We start from the raw sequence: 17,193 nt of genomic DNA, 5'->3' as shown, positions 1-17,193 counted from the left end.
AAATTAAAAAATTAATTTTTAAAAAGCATGTGTTTGGGAGGCGATACACTATAACATGAGTCTGGTAAGGTTTGAAGATTTCTAAGTCAGCTTGAGGTTTATACCTTATAAGCAGAGGTTCCTAACTTGAGGTCAGTGGTTCCCCAAAGCAGAATTTCTTAACCTCCTGCTCCCCCGTGTATACCTCTTTGGCAAGCTGCAGAAGCTTATGTTCTTGGGATAATGTTTTAAAATGTATAATAAGTCAAACTATATAGAAAAACAATGGAAACCAACTATATTGAAATAGTTTTCAGAATATTTTTAAAATTAGTGAAATAGTAATAAATATGCTTCTCTTAACACATTAAGTAACAAGATATAGTGGTAGGTCTAATAAATATTATAACTCCAGGGTAGTGATGAGAATAAATGATATTTCGAGGTATCTGCAGCATATACGTGATATGAAATGACCTGTGATTTCTATTGGGGACCAAATTAACTATACTGCTGATCTACTGTGGTTTGTTGCCTACATTCATAATGGAAGGAAGTGCTGATTTTAGTTCGAGATTTGTGAAAACCGAGATGTAATTTTATTTCCCATCCAAGTTTGGCACTCTGGATTCAGTCCTCTCTATTCACAGACCTCTGCCCTAAAAGGGTGATCCACAAGTCGAAATTGCATGCACACTTTTTTTTTTAATATTTCTTTTTTTTTTTTTTTAATTTTTTATTTATTTATTTATTTTTTTTTTGGCTGTGTTGGGTCTTCGTTTCTGTGCGAGGGCTTTCTCTAGTTGCGGCAAGTGGGGGCCACTCTTCATCGCGGTGCGCGGGCCTCTCACTATAGCGGCCTCTCTTGTTGCGGAGCACAGGCTCCAGTCGCGCAGGCTCAGCAGTTGTGGCTCACGGGCCTAGTTGCTCTGCGGCATGTGGGATCCTCCCAGACCAGGGCTCGAACCCGTGTCCCCTGCATTGGCAGGCGGATTCTCAACCACTGCGCCACCAGGAAGCCCCTGCATGCACACTTTTGCGTGTGTTCAAGAAAGTGCAGTTTTTTAGGGAAAAGAACCATTGCTTTTCTGAAATTCTCAAAGGATTCTTATCTCAAAAGATTGAGTCACAAATGTAGGGGAGAAGAAAGACATTTCTTTTCCTGTACTTATCCTCATGAGTGACGATAAATGGATAATTTGTTTTAAGTCAAAGTATCTGATAGCTGATAACTTGTCACTTTCTGAATTCATTCAATAAATATTTTTTGAGTATCTACTATATGCCAGGAACTGTTTTACATGCTAGGGTTTCAGGCCCAAGAATGAAACAGCCCAAGTATCCCAGTTCTCAGGGGGTTTACAAATATATAAAAATAAGTATATAAGTATAATAAATAGATAGCTATAATTTCAAGCATTGCTAAGTACTTTGGAGAGAAAGAAAGCAGGGGAAGGAGAGTAAATCAGTTCCAGAAAGGCCTCTTGTTTGCATTATATATATAGTTAAATCAATCAAACAAACAAACCCTGAGCCCTCTCAATTTCCTAGAAGTTACAGAGGTGGAGAGAAGGATAATCGTCAATAATACAGAATCAAGAATGAATGTGAAATTCAGAAGATTGCCTTAGACCAGAACCCTGGTCAGAAGTTAGACATGGATCTTTCTTAAATGTTACTTCATGCCTGGTTTTGATATTTTCATGGTGTGAGAAAGTTTTAGATCTGGCTTTAACTCTGATTCCCCATAGTTTTAAAATTTTTTCTTCAGTCAAAATGAATATTTGGAGTTCTACAGATTAATGTATTTTATTCCAGTTACTCAGTTATTGCTTATTTGAAGCTCCTTTTTGGGTAATTTTTTGGTGACTGACTCATTCTCAGTCTAAACTTTACTTCTAGGCTGAATATACCGTTGTTATTTTTTAAATTTCTACTATCCTGTCATCCAAACAACTTCACAGAAAGAAAGCCCATTAATTTGAAATACATACTGTTTGGTTACCCCCTGTCCTACCGTGATATTCAAACTCTAACCAGTCTGATATGGGCATCAGCCAATCAGAGAAGACAGTGCCATAAAGAGTTGAGGATCAGCTCCATCTCTTTGCTGTACTTACTGAATCCTTGTCAACGTTCAAAGTTATAATTAGTATATATGAGTTCCACTTTTTTTCATATACCATCATTTCCTGTGACGTTTGTATATCAGTTATGGTATATACATATGGTTTTGCCATGCGATATGGGGAGGTAGAGTTTTTTCCTACCTTTGAAGGTATGAAAAGGGTTACCATAAATGTCGTTGGACATATTGATTTGGTTTTTTTCTTTTTGGATCATTTCCATGGAAATATGAAACCACTACTTAGAGGTGAGGAAACAATCAATCTTAGCACCATCTGTTGACCATTCCCCCTAACATGTATTCTGACAATCACTGCGATTCCTTTTAACATGGTGAATTTCAAATTGAGGTCAGGGTCTTTGAAGCATGCTCAGGGCTCCAAGAGTTCTTTGTGGGAATTGAAGTCTTTTGTGTTTTTGTTTTAGTGATCTTTTAAAAATGTGTGTGACTATATTCTGTATAATATGAACCACCTTAATAACTGAGTTGCAGAGTTTCCAGGTAGTAATATTTTAATTCTCATAAGCTATGAGTAAAGAATTAATTTATGAGCTGGAATTAAGCTATGAGATGGAATTAATATAAATATGTGACCAAGAGACACTGTGAGTGAAAAGCAGAAGGTTTTAAATGCAGAACTCAGTGGAAATAGTTTCACAAGGCAACATAGCCTGTGCTCAGATCCCCAAGGCTCCTGAAGGGTGTACCACTGTTAATATTACCTGCAAGGAAGGAGATTCTTCCAGGCACGAGAAACCTACCTCTGACGTCTTATAGAGTTTCTTCTGTACTGGCTCTCTCTATTACTCCCTCACTCCACTCTTGGGATACTGGCTATGTGCCTTCCTGCTTATCAGCTATAAGAAACAGGTGCAAAACACCACCCCCTCCTCCCCGAAGCATGTTCCTAGTCTTTAGCGTGAGACCAGCGGAAGCAAAGGGCTTAACATTCCTCTGGCAGACCCAGGCGTCAGGCTTGACTGTGAATCGTTCCTGCTCCCTTCATTCTGCATTCTGGAGAAGACATTGGCTGGATCTCTCAGTTTCCTAATTTATTCTTTAACTGTCATTTCTGCTTCTCATATACTGAGATTTTTTATTATTGCTAACACCTTTCATTCGTATATTCTTGAGTTGATTAATGGATGCACTATCTGTTTACATCTGTCTGAGGGTAATAATTGTGCTATCCTAAGGTCCTCTTGTGCTTTGTTAACTCTGATTCATTGGCTATAAGCTCTTATGTTTGTTTTTGTTTTCTGTCCTTAATGGAGTTGGCTTTCTCACATTGTTTGGTCCTTCCTGAGTGTAATTCATCTTTGTAGTTGAGATTCTACTGCGTTTGTTTCCCAGCTTTAGGGGAGAAGTGAAATGAGCTGTTGGGGCTTATTACTCCCAATGGGTTCCCCTGAGAATAAGGCAGAGGTGGAAGGTGACTTCTGGAGGCTAGTCAGGGAGTGCATACCTTTCTTCCAGGGTTCTGGGACCTTGCCCCCTTTCTAACACCAATTGCTCCTGCCTAGAGGAAGACACCTTTTGCTGCCTGGATCAAGGAGGAAAGATGTGGGGTTGATGTGTGCTGTAGGCTGCTCCTACCGCACTATTCCAACTGATCACCCTGTAGGTAGCTCCAGGACGTTTCTGGTAGGGGAGCATTTGTGGAGCTGCTCCCACACATTGAGCTAAGGTTGTGATTCTTAAGTTATATCTTTTCAATCATTCTTAGGGATTTTGGTGGAAGTTGAAGGGGTGGAGACGTGACATGTTTCAATCGGCCAACTTGAAATAGCACAACTTCTTAGGAAACAGTTTTGTATCCCTATTACATCCTAGACAAACTCAGGCAAATATGTATCAGGATACAAATACAAGAATGTTCAAAGCAGTATTGTTTTTAATAAATAAAAACTAGAAGAATCTCAGTATACACCAACAGTTGAATGAATAAAGTGTGGTATAATCATACTTAGAAGTCATACACTTCATCAGAAACATAATGCAAGCCACATAAGTAATCTTAAATTTTCTGGTAGCCACTTAAAAACAAAAGTAAAATGAAACAGATGAAATAGATGTTAATATCTTTTACTTAACCCTTATATACAAAATATTATCATTTTAACATGTAATCATTATATACATTATTAATAAGATATTCTATGTTTTTTCCATACTAAGTATTTAAAAATATCCAAAGTATTATCATATCTACATGTAATCAATATAAAAATTAATGAGAGAATCTACATTTTTTTCCCATACTAACTCTTTGAAATCACAACTTGGTTGCTAAATTTTATTACAAATACTTGATCGGTATTGAGATTTCATAAAATTTACAGTCAAAAATGTAGTATCACATATGCAAATTGTTGCTAACATAAACATTTTCCAATAATTACATTGAGTATCAGTTTTTTTAATTTTAAAATAATTGAAATTAATTAAATTAAAAATTCAACTCAGTCACATTAGCTTCCCAATAAGGTTTGGGGAAAGAGAGGAGGGAAGGGCAGCTCTGCAACGTTGGTGCCACTCAGAGCTGGGTTCTAACAGAGACTTCGTGATCTAGAGAATAGGCATTAACTATATGATTTGGTGGGAAGAGTGGGTGGGGCGTGTGTGTGTGTGTGTGTGTGTGTGTGTGTGTGCACACGCATGCACATGCATGATGGAGAGATGGACACAAAGGAGGACGTGAAAAGAAGGTTTAAATGAAAACAGAGCAGAAATCACCATCCCTAAATTAAATAAGAATTAGGTTGTTTAGGTGGCACCATTACCCAGCTTTCCTCCACATATAGGAGTTAGTCCTATGTAGTATATAGTTGTAGTTATTTTGCAGTTTGATCCAGAAATAACCTTTTCAGTTTTCAGAATTCTCAGTGAAAATTATTTGACTGAATTACATAAGGACTCCCTTGAAGGCTTGCTATCCCGCCGATATTTGTAAGTTAATCATATTTATTTATGCGTTCTTATCTCTAAAGTAGATTATCTATAAAGCAATTAAGGTGTTCAAGTTAGATAATCTCTTCAGTTTCTTCTAGCAATAAAATTCTACAATACTTTAAGTCTGTGTAGGGCCCCAGCCCATCACTCGCACTAAATATCTCCTATTCATTTTTAATTTTTTCATTATATGGACAAGGTATAGATAGAAAAATACACTTTAGTTGTAGAGGAAAAGTGGTAATGAGGTCTGAGCAATTATAGACTCCCATATGAACCTTGTTATGTAAGTGTTCATATACTCTCCATCTGTATTTATATTTTGTTTATGACCTATGGACCAAATCTGTCCCACAGTCCATTTTTATACAGCCCATAAGTTAAAAGTGATTTTTAAAGGGCTGTAAATGAGAAAAAAAAGAAACGAAGAAAAATATGTGACAGAGACTGTATGTGGCCTGCAAAGCCTAAAATATTGACTTATCTGGCCTTTACAGAAAAGGTTTGAAAAAGTTGGTTTAGTGAAATGAGAGGCATTAAAGTTAACCTCAAATTGTCCCCTACAGGACAAGAAAATATAGAACACTTACATTAATATGAATGCCATTAACTCATAACTTTGATAATTTAATCTAAATTAAATGAACATTTAAATATTAAATATTTAAGCAGATGACTGATGTAAACAGTATTGTCAAGGGACTTCCCTGGTGGTCTAGTAGTTAAGACTTTGCCTTCCAATGCAGGGGGTGTGAGTTCGATCCCTGGTCAGGGAGCTAATATTCCACATGCCTCATGGCCAAAAACCAAAACATAAAAAAAAAGAAGCAATATTGTAACAAATTCAATAAAGACTTTAAAAATGGTCCACATCCAAAAAAAATATCTTAAAAATAAAATCAGTATTGTCAAGAAAACATTAAGTTACCGAAAGAACAAACTGTTGTTAAGGATTTCGATGCAGGAATTGTGATACCAATATTAAGAATGTTTAAGATGATGGTTAAGTGGTATATTTAGAAATGTTTAAATAAGAAATGTTTAAAAAAGAAATAAAAAATAAGAAATAAAAAATAGAAATGTTTAAATGTTTAAATAACTAAATAAGCATATCAGAAATGCCCCTAACAAAAATCTCTCCAGCCTTTTTTTTTCTGTTTTTTGTTTGTTTGTTTTGTTTTTTGGGCCACGCCACACGACTTGCGGGATCTTAGTTCCCTGACCAGGGATTGAACCCTGGTCTCCAGCAGCGGAAGCGCCGAGTCCTAACCCCTGGACTGCCAGGGAATTCCCTCTCCAGCTTCTTTATCAAAGAGGAAATGCTTGCCTAGTATTTCTTTTTATTTAGGGATAAGGCGATAACTGTGTTTTTTGCTATAAAAGCTCAGTTTTTGTCCTTTGTCCATGGCATCCAAAGCTGTGTATGTCATTAATCCTTATTAAGCCAATTAATGATCCTCTTTAGCAAATAGATTCTTCTTGCAAATATAAAAGACTTAAGGGAAGTGGGTATAAAGAGCCTCACATGACCCTAAAAATAGTTCTTTTAATTATCAAACCTTCCAAGCCTTAAGGGGCAATCACCTTTATATTAGTCTCTTCTCTGCCATCTGGGCTCCAAACCTTACAAACACAGTTTGGAGAAAAACAAATCAGATAACTGCACAGTGGAATAGGCCCTTCATTACTTCTACTATGAAATACTTTATAATGTGATTATTTCATGTTAGCATAATTATTCTCATTCTTTAAAAAAAAATGCCAATCAATAAAATAGCGAAAACAGAATATGCTAATCAGCACTATGCCTAGTGTTGTGAACACGAAGATGGGTAAGACAGGACTCCTTTTAGCAACTCATGATCTCACAGGGAAAATAAACATAGAAGCTCAAACCATAATGACAAAGTGCTGTAGAGGCACCATGAAGTAATAAAACTACATTTCTTTTAAAACAGTCATTTCCTCCTTCTATCCACTCCCCAGCTATTTGTTGATTTTATAAATATTTGAGTTTGCTTTATGTCCACGCGTTGGCTTTAAACATGATAGACGATGCACATAAGCAGGATCTAGTCCATACTTTGAAGGAGTTTATGCTCAGAGGAAATGGGTTGCAAAAACAGCTATATTTAAAGAAAGAAATGAATATTGGCAAAGAGAGCTATAAGTTGGTATTGGAGCACAAAAGAGGGAAAAAAGACTTCAAATTGGATCAGGGAAGATGTTACTAGAGCAATGCTGTTTAAACGGGACCTCGAAGGGCCATTGGGTATCAATGACAGACACCTTGGGAAGAATAAGCTTGCAAAAGGAAAGTGGGAGAAAGGCAAAACACAGGAAAAATACTCTGAGTACCTGTAGAGTACAAGTGGGAAGAGTAGGAGATTAGAGCCAGATCATCTAGGGCTTTGGAGGCCAAGCCAAGGATAACATGTCAAGCTACCATGTTACCACAGCAGTGCTTTAGGACAAGCTTTAGCCTGCAACAGAACCAACCACTTGGAGGGCTTGTGAAAACACAAGCTCCACCCCCATAGTTACTGATTCAAGAGGTCCAGAGTAGGGCTGAGTATTTGTATCTTCAATAAGTTCACAAGTGATGCTGGTATTTGAGAACCACTCCCGGAGAGTTAATCTGGTGATCACGTGGAGGATGGCTTAGAAAGGGAGAGGGTAGAGATGCAAACACCAGTCAGAAGACAGTTAAACCCATCCCGGTGAAATGAGAGACTAAGCTGGAATCAATGGAAATAAAATAGTCAGCTCTAGTCAAGAGTAGGTATTTTCGAATAAAAGTCAATATGATAGAAAGTGTAATACTGAATTAAAGGTACATATTAATGAGAGAAGTAACTTCCTTTCAAGTTGTGTGAAAGGGTATCTTTTATTTCTTCTGGTAATGAATTGACCTAGAAAATCAGAACTCTACTGGGAAGTGTGTAAATATAAGAATATTCCTTTTAATATTAGAAATTATAATGATATATAGAGATAAAAACTTTGAGCTCATAATCTAGAATTTGATGAGACCACGAAAGGTGGGCTCTAATCAATTCTTCTGCTCTCAGGAAAGATTACCTCCAAAATCTATCAAGATCTATTGTTGTATATATAATTTATGAAGATCCTGAAGGTGAGACTCTTAAGAGAGGTGAAGGCAGGGTTAGGGGCTCTGGAAGGTTCAAATAATAATTCCTAAGGTTTGGAGTTTAGACCAAAACTACTTATTTATTATTATCATTCTAAAGTCTACTAGTTATTCCTACTAATTAGATATCTAATGGCTAATTGAGGCAATATTTTCCTTTTACTTTTCCTAGAGATTTATCCTGCAATAAAATACAGTCTATCGAAAGATGTACATTTGAACCACTACCTTTTTTGCAGGTTATGTAAGTTACAAGTATAACTTCATTATATTTGGAATTTTTGTAAAGCTTAATTTTTTATAAAATTAATTTGTTACTCATTTTGAAATATGATTAAAATTACTACTAAAATTTTGTAGCAAATCCTTTTTGTCTCTAGCAAAGATTAGTGTGAGAATTATTACACAGATCAGAGTGAATCATTAGAGAGAGCAGTGGTTCTCAACCAGGGTGATTTTGCACACAGGTGACATTTGGTAGTGTCTGGAGACATTTTTGCTTGTCAGAACTGTATATGCTACTGGCATCTAGTGGACAGAGGCCAGAGATGCTACTAAACATCCAACAGTGTACAAGAGAGCCTCCCACAGCAAAGAATTATCCAGCCCAAAATGTCAATAGTGCTGCCTTTCTAGAGAAATAAAGATCACTTAACACAAGTATTTAATGAGCATTTACTATTTTGTATCTAATGCACCACATATATAATCATGAAAGTATAAATCATAATGTCTTCCACAGTGAGATTTCTTTAGTGTATGGAGGGAGTAGTGTTGTTATGTTTCATCATATATAAATTAGAATTATTGCCAAAGGATAAATGTTCTGAAAGAATATATATTTTTCTTCTTCTTTTGCTTGTGTCTTTTTTTGTAGAAGTCTTGGTTGCAATTTACTCACAGAACTGAGCTTTGGAACGTTTCAGGCCTGGCATGGAATGCAGTTTTTACACAAGTTGTAAGTGAAATAGAAGATGAATACATGTAAAAAACTGTGTGTAAAAACATCATGCAGTTCTTGGTTAGCTGGGTGTAAGGCCAGTATGAATTCTGGAAAGTATGTCCTGAGAGCCATTTATTTTTTTTTTCAAATGAGGAAACTAAGGTACAAAGAGGCCAAGAGACTTGTTTAACTCATATATATGAATCGCTCTGCTTTCCATAGTACTGATCTTTGGCACGGGCAATAAAAGGCACCAAGCAAAAACACTCAAATTAGCATTGTCATGGAATCCCACTGATGCCTCTCCAATATGCGAATGGTCCATGAAGTTCCACTTTTGAATTTCACTTTGATTCCTGCTCATGTGCAAAGTTCCTAACTGCTTAAAATGTATGCCACACAGAGCAGCAAAGAACTAAGTTTAGCACCGAATTCTTCAGGGAGCAAAAGGTGTGGGTGCTTCCCCAACCATTATTAGCTCTTTTAAATGGTAAAGCAGAAAGAATTCCTGAACACCCACCACAGGGCTCTCCCCAGCCACCCAGAAGATTATTTTTCAAAAAGCATATATCTCTGAAGTGAATTATCTGTGGCCAATAGGAAGCTTTGAGGTATGGAAAAAGACGTTGTTTGTGTTCAGCTGTAGTGTGAGAAACACAAAGAAAATACATTGCTGTAGCCTAATTCAATATACTTTCTTTGCTGACTACTCTTCAATAAGAAGTGTGGGTTTGAGAGCCTCCCATCAAGCCTCTTAGATAGCCTCAACCACCAGAGGGCAGACAGCAGAAGCAAGAAAAACTACAATCCTGCAGCCTGTGGACCAAAAACCACAGTTACAGAAAGATAGACAAGATGAAAAGGCAGAGGGCTATGTACCAGATGAAGGAACAAGAAAAAACCCCAGAAAAACAACTAAATGAAGTGGAGATAGGCAACCTTCCAGAAAAAGAATTCAGAATAATGATAGTGAAGATGATCCAGGACCTCGGAATAAGAATGGAGGCAAAGATTGAGAAGATGCAAGAAATGATTAACAAAGACCTAGAAGAATTAAAGAACAAACAAACAGAGATGACCAATACAATAACTGAAATGAAAACTACACTAGAAGGAATCAATAGCAGAATAACTGAGGCAGAAGAACGGATAAGTGACCTGGAAGACAGAATGGTGGAATTCACTGCTGCGGAACAGACTAAAGAAAAAAGAATGAAAAGAAATGAAGACAGCTTAAGAGACCTCTGGGACAACATTAAACGCAACAACATTCGCATTATAGGGGTCCCAGAAGGTGAAGAGAGAGAGAAAGGGCCAGAGAAAATATTTGAAGAGATTATAGTCGAAAACTTCCCTAACATGGGAAAGGAAATAGCCACCCAAGTCCAGGAAGCGCAGAGAGTCCCATACAGGATAAACCCAAGGAGAAACACGCCGAGACACATAGTAATCAAAGTGGCAAAAATTAAAGACAAAGAAAAATTATTGAAAGCAGCAAGGGAAAAACGACAAATAACATACAAGGGAACTCCCATAAGGTTAACAGCTGATTTCTCAGCAGAAACTCTGCAAGCCAGAAGGGAGTGGCATGATATACTTAAAGTGATGAAAGGGAAGAACCTACAACCAAGATTACTGTACCCGGCAAGGATCTCATTTAGATTTGATGGAGAAATCAAAAGCTTTACAGACAAGCAAAAGCTAAGAGAATTCAGCACCACCAAACCAGCTCTACAACAAATGCTAAAGGAACTTCTCTAAGTGGGAAACACAAGAGAAGTAAAGGACCTACAAAAACAAACCCAAAACAATTAAGAAAATGGTCATAGGAACATACATATCGATAATTACCTTAAACGTGAATGGATTAAATGCCCCAACCAAAAGACATAGACTGGCTGAATGGATACAAAAACAAGACCCATATATATGCTGTCTACAAGAGACCCACTTTAGACCTAGGGACACATACACACTGAAAGTGAGGGGATGGAAAAAGATATTCCATGCAAATGGAAATCAAAAGAAAGCTGGAGTAGCTATACTCATATCAGATAAAATAGGCTTTAAAATAAAGAATGTTACAAGAGACAAGGAAGGACACTACATAATGATGAAGGGATCAATCCAAGAAGAAGATATAACAATTATAAATACATATGCACCCAACATAGGAGCACCTCAATACATAAGGCAACTGCTAACAGCTATAAAAGAGGAAATTGACAGTAACACAATCATAGTGGGGGACTTTAACACCTCACTTACACCAATGGACAGATCATCCAAAATGGAAATAAATAAGGAAACAGAAGCTTTAAATGTCACAATAGACCAGATAGATTTAATTGATATATATAGGACATTCCATCCAAGAACAGCAGATTACACGTTCTTCTCAAGTGCGTACGGAACATTCTCCAGGATAGATCACATCTTGGGTCACAAATCAAGCCTCAGTAAATTTAAGAAAATTGAAATCATATCAAGCATCTTTTCTGACCACAACGCTATGAGATTAGAAATGAATTACAGGGAAAAAAACGTAAAAAAGACAAACACATGGAGGCTAAACAATATGTTACTAAATAACCAAGAGATCACTGAAGAAATCAAAGAGGAAATAAAAAAATACCTAGAGACAAATGACAATGAAAACACGACGACCCAAAACCTATGGGATGCAGCGAAAGCAGTTCTAAGAGGGAAGTTTATAGCTATACAAGCCTACCTAAAGAAACAAGAAAAATCTCAAGTAAACAATCTAACCTTACACCTAAAGAAACTAGAGAAAGAAGAACAAACAAAACCCAAAGTTAGCAGAAGGAAAGAAATCATAAAGATCAGAGCGGAAATACATGAAATAGAAACAAAGAAAACAATAGCAAAGATCAATAAAACTAAAAGTTGGTTCTTTGAGAAGATAAACAAAATTGATAAGCCATTAGCCAGACTCATCAAGAAAAAGAGGGAGAGGACTCAAATCAACAAAATCAGAAATGAAAAAGGAGAAGTTACAACAGACACTGCAGAAATACAAAGCATCCTAAGAGACTACTAAAAGCAACACTATGCCAATAAAATGGACAACCTGGAAGAAATGGACAAATTTTTAGAAAGGTATAACCTTCCAAGACTGAACCAGGAAGAAACAGAAAATATGAACAGACCAATCACAAGTAATGAAATTGAAACTGTGATTAAAAATCTTCCAACAAACAAAAGTCCAGGACCAGATGGCTTCACAGGTGAATTCTATCAAACATTTAGAGAAGAGCTAACACCTATCCTTCTCAAACTCTTCCAAAAAACTGCAGAGGAAGGAACACTCCCAAACTCATTCTATGAGGCCACCATCACCCTGATACCAAAACCAGACAAAGACACTACAAAAAAAGAAAATTACAGACCAATATCACTGATGAATATAGAGGCAAAAATCCTCAACAAAATACTAGCAAACAGAATCCAACAACACATTAAAAGGATCATACACCACAATCAAGTGGGATTTATCCCAGGGATGCAAGGATTCTTCAATATACGCAAATCAATCAATGTGATACACCATATTAACAAATTGAAGAATAAAAACCATATGATCATCTCAATAGATGCAGAAAAAGCTTTCGACAAAATTCAACACCCATTTATGATAAAAACTCTCCAGAAAGTGTGCATAGAGGGAACCTACCTCAACATAATAAAGGCCATATATGACAAACCCACAGCAAACATCATTCTCAATGGTGAAAAACTGAAAGCATTTCCTCTAAGATCAGGAACGAGACAAGGATGTCCACTCTCACCACTATTATTCAACATAGTTCTGGAAGTCCTAGCCACGGCAATCAGAGAAGAAAAAGAAATAAAAGGAATACAAATTGGAAAAGAAGAAGTAAAACTGTCACTGTTTGCAGATGACATGATACTATACATAGAGAATCCTAAAACTGCCACCAGAAAACTGCTAGAGCTAATTAATGAATATGGTAAAGTTGCAGGATACAAAATTAATGCACAGAAATCTCTTGCATTCCTATACACTAATGATGAAAAATCTGAAAGAGAAATTATGGAAACACTCCCATTTACCATTGCAACAAAAAGAATAAAATACCTAGGAATAAACCTACCTAGGGAGACAAAAGACCTGTATGCAGAAAACTATAAGACACTGATGAAAGAAATTAAAGATGATACCAACAGATGGAGAGATATACCATGTTCTTGGATTGGAAGAATCAACATTGTGAAAATGAGTATACTACCCAAAGCAATCTACAGATTCAATGCAATCCCTATCAAATTACCAATGGCATTTTTTACGGAGCTAGAACAAATCATCTTAAAATTTGTATGGAGACACAAAAGACCCCGAATAGCCAAAGCAGTCTTGAGGCAAAAAAATGGAGCTGGAGGAATCAGACTCCCTGACTTCAGACTCTACTACAAAGCTACAGTAATCAAGACAATATGGTACTGGCACAAAAACAGAAACATAGATCAATGGAACAAGATAGAAAGCCCAGAGATTAACCCACGCACCTATGGTCAACTCATCTATGACAAAGGAGGCAAAGATATACAATGGAGAAAAGACAGTCTCTTCAATAAGTGGTGCTGGGAAAACTGGATAGCTACATGTAAAAGAATGAAATTAGAATACTCCCTAACACCATACACAAAAATAAACTCAAAATGGATTAGGGACCTAAATATAAGACTGGACACTATAAAACTCTTAGAGGAAAACATAGGAAGAACACTCTTTGACATAAATCACAGCAAGATCTTTTTTGATCCACCTCCTAGAGTAATGGAAATAAAAACAAAAATCAACAAATGGGACCTCATGAAACTTCAAAGCTTTTGCACAGCAAAGGAAACCATAAACAAGACGAAAAGACAACCCTCAGAATGGGAGAAAATATTTGCAAACGAATCAACGGACAAAGGATTAATCTCCAAAATATATAAACAGCTCATTCAGCTCAATATTAAAGAAACAAACACCCCAATCCAAAAATGGGCAGAAGACCTAAATAGACATTTCTCCAAAGAAGACATACAGGCGGCCACGAAGCACATGAAAAGATGCTCAACATCACTAATTATTAGAGAAATGCAAATCAAAACTACAATGAGCTATCACCTCACTCCTGTTAGAATGGGCATCATCAGAAAATCAACAAACAACAAATGCTGGAGAGGGTGTGAAGAAAAGGGAACCCTCTTGCACTGTTGGTGGGAATGTAAATTGATACAGCCACTATGGAGAACAATATGGAGGTTCCTTAAAAAACTAAAAATAGAATTACCATATGACCCAGCAATCCCACTACTGGGCATATACCCAGAGAAAACCGTAATTCAAAAAGACACATGCACCCGAATGTTCATTGCAGCACTATTTACAATAGCCAGGTCATGGAAGCAACCTAAATGCCCATCAACAGACGAATGGATAAAGAAGTTGTGGTACATATATACAATGGAATATTACTCAGCCATAAAAAGGAACGAAATTGAGTCATTTGTTGAGAAGTGGATGGATCTAGAGACTGTCATACAGAGTGAAGTAAGTCAGAAAGAGAAAAACAAATATCGTATATTAATGCATGTATGTGGAACCTAGAAAAATGGTACAGATGAGCCAGTTTGCAGGGCAGAAGTTGAGACACAGATGTAGAGAATGGACATATGGACACCAAGGGGGGAAAACTGCGGTGGGGTGGGGATGGTGGTGTGCTGAATTGGGCGATTGGGATTGACATGTATACACTGTTGTGTATAAAATTGATGCCTAATAAGAACCTGCAGTATAAAACAACAAACAAAACAACGAATACTAAACTTTCATTGGGTTATTTGTATGGAAATATGTTAATATAAATGTTTCAGGCATTACATGAAATTTCTAAAAATCTTATATTTGTATTTGTATGGAAATATGTATGGAAATATGTTAATATAAAGGTTTCAGACATTATATGAAATTTCTAAAAATCTTATATTTGTATTTGTATGGAAATATGTATGGAAATATGTTAATATAAATGTTTCAGACATTACATGAAATTTCTAAAAATCTTATATGTTCTGGTAAAAAAAAAAAAAAAAGAAGTGTGGGTTTTACACCCCTTCAGCTCAAAAACACCTGGTGTTGATCCTTAGTTGGTCTCTGGAATGTTCTCACTGGAATGAAAGCTGGGTAGACTGCAGGCAGTGCAGCATCGGAGAGAACATAGCTGCCATTCAAAAGGGCTGCCAGAGAAAAGGTGTCCATAGGGAAATATCATTTCTCAAAATATGGTCCGTGGACCTCTACACTCAAACATCTCTGGGATGCTTCTTTAAAAGGCTGATCCTGGGACTTCCCTGATGGTCCAGTGGTAAAGAATCCGCCTTCCAGACTTCCCTGGTGGCCACAGTAGTTAAGAATCCGCCTGCCCATGCAGGGGACATGGGTTCAAGCCCTGGTCCGGGAAGATCCCACATGCCGCGGAGCAACTAAGGCTGTGTGCCACAACTACTTAGCCTGTGCTCTAGAGTCTGCGAGCCACAGCTACTGAGCCCTCGAGCTGCAACTACTGAAACCCGCACGACTAGAGCCCGTGCTCCACAACAAGAGAAGCCACCGCAATGAGAAGCCCGTGCACCACAACGAAGAGTAGCTCCCGCTCGCTGCAACTAGAGAAAGCCTGCGCACAGCAATGAAGACCCAGCGCAGCCAAAAATAAATTTTAAAAAATAATAATAAAAATATAAATAAATAAAGAATCTGCCTTCCAATGCAGGCGATGTGGGTTCAATCCCTGGTCGGGGAACTAGGATCCCACATGCCACAGGGCAACTAAGCCCGCGCGTCACAACTACTGAGTTTGCACGCCTCAACGAGAGAGCCCGCACGTCACAAACTACAGAGCCCACGCGTTCTGGAACCCGTGCCACAACTAGAGAGAGAGAACCCGCTCGCCACAACTGGAGCGAAGCCCAAGCCCCACAACGAAGATCCTGCACGCTGCAAGAAAACGATCCCGCGCGCTGCAACAAAAGGATCCTGCATGCTGCAACTAAGACCTGACGCAGCCAAAATGTAAAGAAAATAAATAAATAATAAATAAAAATTTAAAAATAAGGCTGATCCTAAATAAGTAAATAAAAATAAAAGTCTAGTCCTGGACACACACACACACACCCCTTATCAAAAATAAACAAAGCCACATGCTACTTAAAGTGGTAAAATCAGAGTTGAATCAATAATGTACAATTGCAGTGGTAGAGGGAAAGAGACCATCATGAACTGAACTCAACTGTGACTGGTACAGGGGTTTTAAAGGGAGGATGAGGGGATGAGGAGGGGGGAGGGTCTGTCTAGTCAGAGAAGTGAGAAGGGGAAGGGGGGGTGGTCATGTGAGACCCATCTGTTCTGGCTAACTGATGCTTCTCAAAGTTAGGCTCCTACCCTGTCCCAGAAGCTGGGAGACAAGGACCCTATCTTTAGGTGTTGGCTAGAACAAACAGCAAATCCTTTAGGCAGCCTTGAACTTTTTTCAGGCAGGCACTTTAAGGAGGGCTAGGGTCATCCTAGAGATGTGGTCTTGAGCTGTTAGAAAATATGTTAGTGTTTGTTGAAGTCTTTATAGGCTAAGGTTGGATCTAGAGGAAGGCTCAGAGGAGCCTGGCTAGAGTTTGGTCCAGCAGAGAGTCTGTCACCCTCCAAACCCATGTGCCCACCGGTCCTGAGTCAACCTCAGAAGCAGAGGGACCCATTTTAACAAGCCTAGTTACGCTCACTGAACTGCTGAGGTGTGGAAGTAAGAGGGGCAGGGAAGTAGGGGCTGCAGAGGTTCTCTGGCTTCTTCAGGGTCGGAGGTGAGCAGGGATTTGAGGGTGGGAGAGGCCAGGTGTGAAGATGACTGGGAGGCAGACTGGACTGTTATCTTGGACGCTGGACGGCTCCCCCCACCACCCCACCCCCCATGGAGGTCAGGGCCTCACTCCTGGGGAGCACCAGGCCCCGGCCAGTTCTGGCCC

This window comes from Eschrichtius robustus, chromosome 20 (genome assembly GCF_028021215.1).
Source record: "Eschrichtius robustus isolate mEscRob2 chromosome 20, mEscRob2.pri, whole genome shotgun sequence".
NCBI lineage: Eukaryota > Metazoa > Chordata > Mammalia > Artiodactyla > Eschrichtiidae > Eschrichtius > Eschrichtius robustus.
This window is presented reverse-complemented; position numbering follows the sequence as displayed.